General features: G+C 33.3%; 1 long non-coding RNA gene across 1 annotated transcript in view; it reads right to left on the bottom strand.

The window, feature by feature from the left end:
- Positions 1 to 532: 532 nt before the first annotated feature.
- The window catches only part of LOC148755699 (uncharacterized), a 54,924-nt gene continuing 46,931 nt past the window's right edge, over positions 533 to 8,525 (bottom strand). Inside the window, exons 2-3 of the long non-coding RNA XR_016018472.1 lie at positions 3,172 to 3,249; positions 533 to 730 (exon numbers count right to left, since the gene is read on the bottom strand). This is a non-coding gene — a long non-coding RNA (uncharacterized LOC148755699). The remainder of the gene's footprint in view (positions 731 to 3,171; positions 3,250 to 8,525) is intronic.

The raw sequence follows: 8,525 nt of genomic DNA, 5'->3' as shown, positions 1-8,525 counted from the left end.
CTAGGAAGTGAAGGTAGCAAGATGAAAGACTTGGCCATGTGCCCTGGTGTTGTAATGAGAGCAGGCTCAGGTGTAAGACAAACAGAGGGAGAATATTAAAAAGTTTTAAGAATCCGAGTCTTACAACCAAGGATAGCCCTGTCAATTCAGGTCTCTTATCGGGAGGAGGTATTCAGTCAATATAGTCCCAACCAGGCTGTTCTCTAAAGGAAATGGGGGAAGAAAGGAAATAAAGACAACCATAATCACACCAATTTAATAGGGAGTTCACCTGGGGAATACCACAAAGAAATAAAAGAGTTTTATGCCTCCAGATAATGTTTCCTATAACCCAGCCAAAAAAATCCATTCCTTCACGAAGCATCTCCAAACTAACCCCACTTGGTTTCTTTGAGTTTCAGTCACCCTAAACTTCTTCCTGTGCACTTCCCTGAATACTGAACACTCACTAAACATCTCTTTACAGCTGTGGACTTCCATCTGGCAGATGTTTCTGTCACTTCAATTTATAATTTTATAGGTCTACCTTGTGTTTTCCTGGGGCCATAAGCTTCAGGGGAACAGCACTGGGATCCTTGATCCTTTTACAGTATTCTTTCAGATCTTGCTCTCCACATGTGGGTCTCTTATAAAATGCCGTTGATTGATTCAGTGATGGATTAAAGGATTGTCCTGTTTGGAGAATCTCAGTCCAGTCTGTGCAATCTGACAAGCTCTTGCTTACAAACTGCTGAAATAGTGTAATAAAAGTTAGACTTAAAATATATAAAAGGTATGTAAGGAGCTGTTTTCCTGGAAAAAATTGTATAATTTCAATGTGAGAAGTCCTTTACTTCCAAACTGATTTTTGGTTTGTTTGACTGATTGATTGATTTGTTACATCAGCATGTCCTTATCATCATATTCTATTCTTAAAAGGTTGCCCCCTCCCCAAAAACAGTTTCTGTGAACTTCACAAGAAGAAAACTCTGCCCATGTACTCTGTCTGAATTCCTCTTGGTAAATCTTACTTCCTGGTTATCACTGGCTTTTGAAATCTATGCAAATTTACTAACAATTGTCACCCCAATAAACTTGAATTAACAAAAAAAAAAAAGGAGCTACTGCCATTTTCTTCCCCATCAGAAGTCAGTTTCCCTTCCTGATAACATAGGATATGTTGTATATTTATGTGTCTATTGAACTTACTGCCCTATTCCGAATACGTGCTAGTATCCTTTGTACATGGTAAACAGGTCATTATGCTTGGTGCTTTGTGTCCTGAATGAAGGGACGTTTTAAACCACCCATAAACTGGTTTTATATGTTTTATCTCTATACAGAGCAATGAAATATATATATAAATGAATGAATACAATGAGGACAATCAAGTAAGCTATATCCTGGGAAAACAAATGTCCTCCCACAGACCAAACTAGTAATAAATTATATAATCCCAAATCCCTGGGAATGCCTGGAGCAGGCGTGAGACATGTGTGCTACTGGCCTCAGTCATATCTCCTTCCATTGTTTAGTAGGTGTTACCTACTTGAACATGTTAACTCATCTCTCTGAGCTTCATTCTCTATTTCTTTAGCATAGGTATATTGCTACTAAACCCATAATGATGTTAAAATGAATATATACGTTATCATATAAAATTCTTAGAATGTCACAAAGCACTTAAGGTCTCAAAATTTACAAATGCTATATCCATGTATGATGCCCCTTCATCTTTTCTGTTCCCAGACAAAAGCTAGTCACTTCTAAGGACCCACCTCAAATTTCATGTTCTCCTGGAAGTTATCCTCACATACATATGATTTCTCCTTTATTAATATTTCTAATATACTTGTAGCATTTCCCATTGTGTTCTGTTTTGAAAGGGACATCTTTTTAATGAAAAATAATTTTTTCCCCATATGATAATAGTTGTTTTAAGAATCCACTAATTAAGGCAATCCACATTGACAAACATATCTGCCATTCATTAATATCATCATTAGTTATAATGTCATTATACATAAAAGAAAAAATTATTTGCATATGTATGCATTTGTCTATTTAATCTCTAGGCACAACTAGAGCACATGAGGATTTATTGATTCTCTGAAAACTCTGAACAATTATGACCTGGCTCCATCTCCCAACCTCTATACTTGTTTCTATCCAATTAACCTTTTCCCACCTAAATCCATTCATACTCATATCACTGAGTCCAGAGTTTGTCAAGTCACTAGACTATATTTTCCCACCAGTTTCTACATATATATTGCATTTACATATGTGCCCCATCTGTTTTACCAATTATTAAAGAACAATTGAATGTGGCTTTCATGATGGCAGTGAATTTATATAATTTACTTCTTCATTTATTCACTATGAGTCACTTGTGTAGTGGTGTTTAATAAATAAATAATTCATTCATTAATTTCCAATATACTTTATCCTAAATATCAAAAATACAAGATTTGATTAGTTAAGATTGTTGGCATAGAGAAAGTGATGTTCTAGCTGGTGAGATGGGGTGGGAACTTGGGGAGCTAGATTAATTCAGATCCTTCAAAAACCTAATTTTGAAACAAATTTAAAACAAATACCAAGATGGGGTTAAATGATCAGGATTTTATTAGGGAAAATGTTTATGAGAGAAAACAGATAAGGAATCACAAAGAGCTCGGAGAGCTGTCAGACTAGGATGTAGGCTTACGTCCAAATGCAAGAACAAGGAAAGGGAGGTTGGGAGGGTACGTCCTAAATTGCCATACAGTGTAAGGACTGTTCAGCAAGGTCAGAAAGGGGCTCCTCAAGCCAAAGTCAGAGGACAAAGGAGTACTACATCTCCTGGGAGGGGACCTGCTTTAGTAGCCCCGTCAAGTGCAGTCACTGACTGACTCGCCTGAAGGAAGCATGGGTGGCCTCAGAGCAAATGTTGCAGATTTCCAAGTGGAGTCTCTGGGGCTCGTTGGTGAGGTGTAGTCTCATGTATGTCACAGGTGGTTCATAGAGGAACACATACTCAGTAAAATAAATAGAGCTCAGGTTAAATGGGTGGTTCACAAACATTTTCTTTGTACTTGCCACTGCCTAACATATGTGAATAGTACTATACACATAAGACATTTGTGTATATGTGTGGAGCCCTTCTTCCAAACACATATTTTTATTTTATTTTGACTCAACGGAACTTACCTCAACGACGACTTTTTTTAATTCCAGGCTATTCTTCTGATGTTTTCAGCAACCAACTTTTCTCTGAGAATAGTTCCTCTGTGAACAAAATTGAGTATAAATCTAGCTGATCTTTAAAATTCCCTCTTACTTCTAATGACGGAGACTAACATTTGTTGAGTGCCTACATTATATCAGTCAGGTTTTGTACCATCAAGATTCAAATACATTATTTTATTTTACTCTTTAAAAAATCATTCAAATAGATATTGCCAGTATTGTCATCTTCATTTGGACATATATGAATTCAGATAAGTTTGCCCAGGGTCACATAGCTAGTGGTAGATCTGTGATTCAAGCAAATCTGAATGAATTCTTTCATGTTTTTTGAGTCAAAAACAGAAAAAAAGCTTTAACCTCCAGATTTCTCCCATTAATCAAGAATAGTCATAGCTACCTCAGCAGAGGTTTTCAAATCTTAAATCACATGAGAACATGCAGGGAGCTTGTTAAAATTGTATATTAATAGAACTATCTCACTCTCACAGTGAATGTTGGATGGATCTTCAAATCTGCGTTTGAAGAAGTGCTCTAGAGATGTTGATGCAGCTGGTCAGATGGACCATGCCTTAGAAAATATGGGCACAATATACATTGTTGCTAAGTAAAGAAAAAAAACAACAACACAAGACAGAGTCATCAATTCAGTATAACAAAGAGCAGAACTGATAAGAATTATGAAGCTACCACAGGGCTGTATTCCCCACATTCACCCCACTCCCCCTGTACGTACTTTCAGTCTTTCTCCCCTAAAATTGCTTCCAGATATCTACCCTAGGGAAATAGAAACTGATTCATAGAAAAAATGTTTATATAAAAATTGTATTGTGATTGTGATATGATATATTACACTCATTTTCTATCATAATAATACTACGTGGTATTCAAATTCAATTTAACACTATATTTCATCTGTAGTAAAAAAAAATACTGGAAGAAAATGTGTCTGCTTATTAAAGTTGGTTACCCATAAGTGTTAGCATTTGGGGGGTTTTTATTTCCTTCTTTGTAACTTCCTATGAGTTCCAAATTCTCAATAATACAAACATATTACTTTGTATAAGAATAGTTCTTTTAAAAATTGCTAAACTTAAGTTTGATTATTTCCCTGAATATTTGAAATGTACAATCCTAAAACATCAGAGCAGAATATTTGATAGAAAGTTTCATTGGCACACAAAGGAATTGTTCTAATCTGTGGAGATAATCAAATAGTGACATTGATTTCTACAATGATTTTGAAAATAAATTCATTTTTCTTCGGCAATATGCTCTGATTTAATTAATATTTAACTAGGTGTAGTGAATACAACTAATTATAGTAGTTTTCCTATAAAGTTATTAAAATACTAACTGTAGTGTCTTGGGAAAATTCTCAGTACCCATTTCTACATCAAATACCTTTTTTCTATCATTGTTTTCCAAAGATCCAGGCCTGTTTTTGAGATCTAGTAGAGAATTTTCTCAGTGGAGAAAAAAATGGCAGATTTCATTATTTTGATGTTTCCTTTTTAATTTGCATCCTTAAAGAAGTGTTACTTCATTTCAATTCATGAGTTTACTCGTTTGCATTAAGTTCCATGTGTCTAGAATTTCATGACAGTGCATTTAAACTATTCAGTCACATCTACTTCTGGGAAATTTTGACATCTTTCTGTAGTGTGCTTGTAAATTTTTTGTGGTTTTTCCCTTTCAAATTCAGTAGTAGATCATCAAGCCTTTGACTATGGTAGCTCTGGCAGTTGTCAAAGCAAAAAGCCATATATGTTTCCAAATATAACTGATGCTCTTCCAGTGAAATGAAAGCTGTATTTAATGAAGAGTAAATTAATCAAATTATTTTTCTGTATTTCAGAGGATTAAATTACTACAATTAAATTATTCATGGACATTAGGTTTAAACAGCAATAGCTATACTATTCAGAAATATGGTAAGAAAACTATTTGAAAATTTAAATACTAGAAATAGAATAGAAAAGCATTTCCCCAGGAGAAAATACATGAACACTAAATGAAATTAGAGTACTTCTAACTAATGGATTTTCTAACAATTATTTCTCCAACCTGAATATTTCCAATATTAATAGTAATGTCCTGAAAAACTAGAGTTATTTTTTTCTTATTTCTGATCTTATATATGCATGAGTATCTTTCTTCATTACTTAACATTTATTAAGTACCCACACTAAGTTAGGCCTCTATCAATAATACATATAACGTAATCATGCCAGGGTATCAAGAGTCAAAACAATCCAGGTATCATATAAATACAAACTGGTAATATTGTGTATTTTTAGTAGCCATATAACTTCTATCTTCCCTTCTGTTTTTGTTTTATTTTGTTTTCTGAAAAGAAAAAGAAAGATTTCCCTTTTTGAATAGGAGAGCCTTGAGCCCATATTTATTTTTATTAAACATGTATATATGAAAAACTTATTTAACTTGATTGAACTATAATTTTCTTACCCAGAGAGGAAGATAATATGTAGCTTACTTTCTAAGTGAGTTATTGAGAGGATTAAGTAAAGAATTATGTACTCATGCAAAATGCATATGTACAAGGATATTTAACATATCATTTTTATATTAACAAAGATATGCACAGATCAAATGTCTATCAGTAGGAAATTAGTAAAATATATACAACGAAGTATTATGCAGCCATGAAAAAGAAAGAATATATTATGTGTTGATATAAAATGATCTCCAATATAAAACAGTGTATGAAAAAGTATTAAAAGAATATGTATATGATAAACAGAATTTTTTATGCAAAAATTTTGTCATTAGTCTACTTTTCATATATAAAATTTACATTGTTAAAATTTATTCATTTCTGTAAGATTGTTTCACTGTTACTAAAAATTGAAATGATTATCACAAGTCTATCCTGCATTAGAATAATCATTTACCATAAATACTGTTTATGCTCTTTCACAGTAATTTCAGTGTAACATTTAAATATTCTGCAAATATATAAAAATTAGCATTATCTGAGGACTTACAAAAATTACATTATCATATAATTGCAATTTTGACAATGTCTAAAATAGAACTCTACATAAGTACTTATTTAGGGACTTCTACAAGTTGTTTAATTGGCATAGTGGAGCCATTCTTATCATGTAAATTCAAGTTTAAGAAATTTGAAAGCATATGTTAAGAAGAATGTCCATTTCATTCTATTACAGAAGTATTAGTGTGAACTATGCAGATTAATTGTCCACACCAGGTATGAACTATGCAGAATAATTGTCCACACCAGGTAGTATACTCTTAAACTATTTAAATTGATTAGATAATTGCACCAACCTGGTTGAATTTCTAATTTTCCAGATACTAATGTATGCTATCTATGGAGTAAATTATGGGGGAATATTTCATGACAAGAAAGATAGTGAACAGGGCAATAAAGACAGTGGAGTTTACTGATCTCTTCTATTTTAGTTGGAGTGAGTGGGGATTTTTTCTAAAGTAGTTTAATATATAAAATTATTACTAAAATCTACAAACTTAGAGGCATATATGTGGGGACAGAGCCAGGAGTGCACTTTCCAGGCTCTCGGCCTCACATGGAAAGGTGCTAGCTCAGGTAGTAAATGACCATCAACTGTGCTTAGATGGCCATCAGCTGTGGCTTGTTGGCTATCAGCTGTAACCAGTGAGCCATTGGCCACTAATATAACTGCCGTGGCTATGCTAGCAGAAAATGGGGACTAGCAAGAAGATGGTGGCTGAGCTAGCAAGAGCAGCGGATTGCAGTTAGGGTGAATTACAGCTACCAAGTCAGGTTGGTTGGCAGTGACAAATGGGCGGTGGTTTGAGGATTGTGTGGCTCCTGTTTCCTGTGTCTCCAACCCAGCCACCAGCGAGACTATGGTGGTATGACTCCCTATTTATGGCTCCGTGGGTGTTCCTTTTTGGCCTCACCATATCCTGTGTTCTTGTGTGGGGAGTGGGAGCTGAGACCCCGCCTGCCGCCCTGCATGACAATATTTTCACTTTGTCACTTTTTAAAATGTAGAGATTGAATATTTTAAACAAAAGTAGAATGTACAACTTGTTTGCCATAGTAAATACAAAAGGAAAATATGTCTTCCAAAGTTTTATCGTTTTCTTCCCCATATGACAGCCTTTCCGGAAGTGCAGTAAATTAAATTTCTTTTGGAAAAATTATTGGAACGAGTCTGAATATTTTCAAATTCAAGTAGCACTCCTAAGTGAAATTACTTTAATATTTTTTCACACAGAAGTTCTTCACTCAACGCATTAAACATAAAATGGCAAAGTTACAAAAGAGATCATTCACAATATGACTTATTTAATACACAAGAGGACTTAGTATTATGCATGTATGTTTGCTATAAGATGACTTTAAATATTAAATTGCTACAGTATTTAAAATAACATTTAAGTCTTGATTTACACACTTATATGTATTAAATACATAAATGACCGTGACATTTATTTTAAAAAAGGAAATATTTTGCCCACCAATTATTCAACTCTATATTAATATTACATATATATGTATTTACACATTTGTTTTAAACATATGTGTAAATTTGAGGTACACTGGCCTTAATTAGTTATAAAGACCAGTACTGACCACTATGCCAACCTAAAAGAAAACAGCCAAATCAAATAAAAATCACTTAATGTTATAATGAGCTATTTAATTTTTGCTTAATGCACAATGTATGATTAAAGAATAAACTCTAAGTAGACTCCATTTTCATACATATATTGAACTGGAACTAATTTTTTTTTCAGACAATTTGAAATATTTCTAATTTTTACAAGCAAAATTGTTTTATTTTAGTATCTATAGCATTCTCAATTGTTTTATTCATTTGATAGTGAGTTTGTAGAAAGACATAGACCCTTAAGGAAAGCCTGTTCTCCCAAAATGTCCAAATGTCTTAATTAAGTTTACAAATAAAGCTAAAAAGAAAATAAAACAGTGATTTGAAAAATGGGTATTGATAACTGGGGAATGAAATATACATAAGTATTGAGGAACAAGTAAAACTAATTTAGAGGCCAAATAATATTCTGAGCGACTCCTTGAAAAATGAAACAAACACCTCTTTTACATATTTTAAATATATAATTTATATAGAGAGAAATGTGCTATAATTTAGCTCACTTCAAATTACCTTCCATTAGAACTATAGGATGTTTGATTAGGAATGCAAGTTCAGTTTAAGACAAGTCTAAGTGAACCATAATGAAAATAATACACTAGATTTTGGATTATCTACCACTCTACAGCAGACAACTAAAAATTTATGCCACAGCATACAGCACTGTAT

Source organism: Rhinolophus sinicus, chromosome 14, assembly GCF_057876585.1.
Source record: "Rhinolophus sinicus isolate RSI-liver-muscle chromosome 14, RSI-T2T, whole genome shotgun sequence".
Lineage (NCBI taxonomy): Eukaryota > Metazoa > Chordata > Mammalia > Chiroptera > Rhinolophidae > Rhinolophus > Rhinolophus sinicus.
The sequence above is the reverse complement of the archived record's forward strand: the minus strand, read 5'-3'. Positions and strand labels throughout refer to the sequence as shown.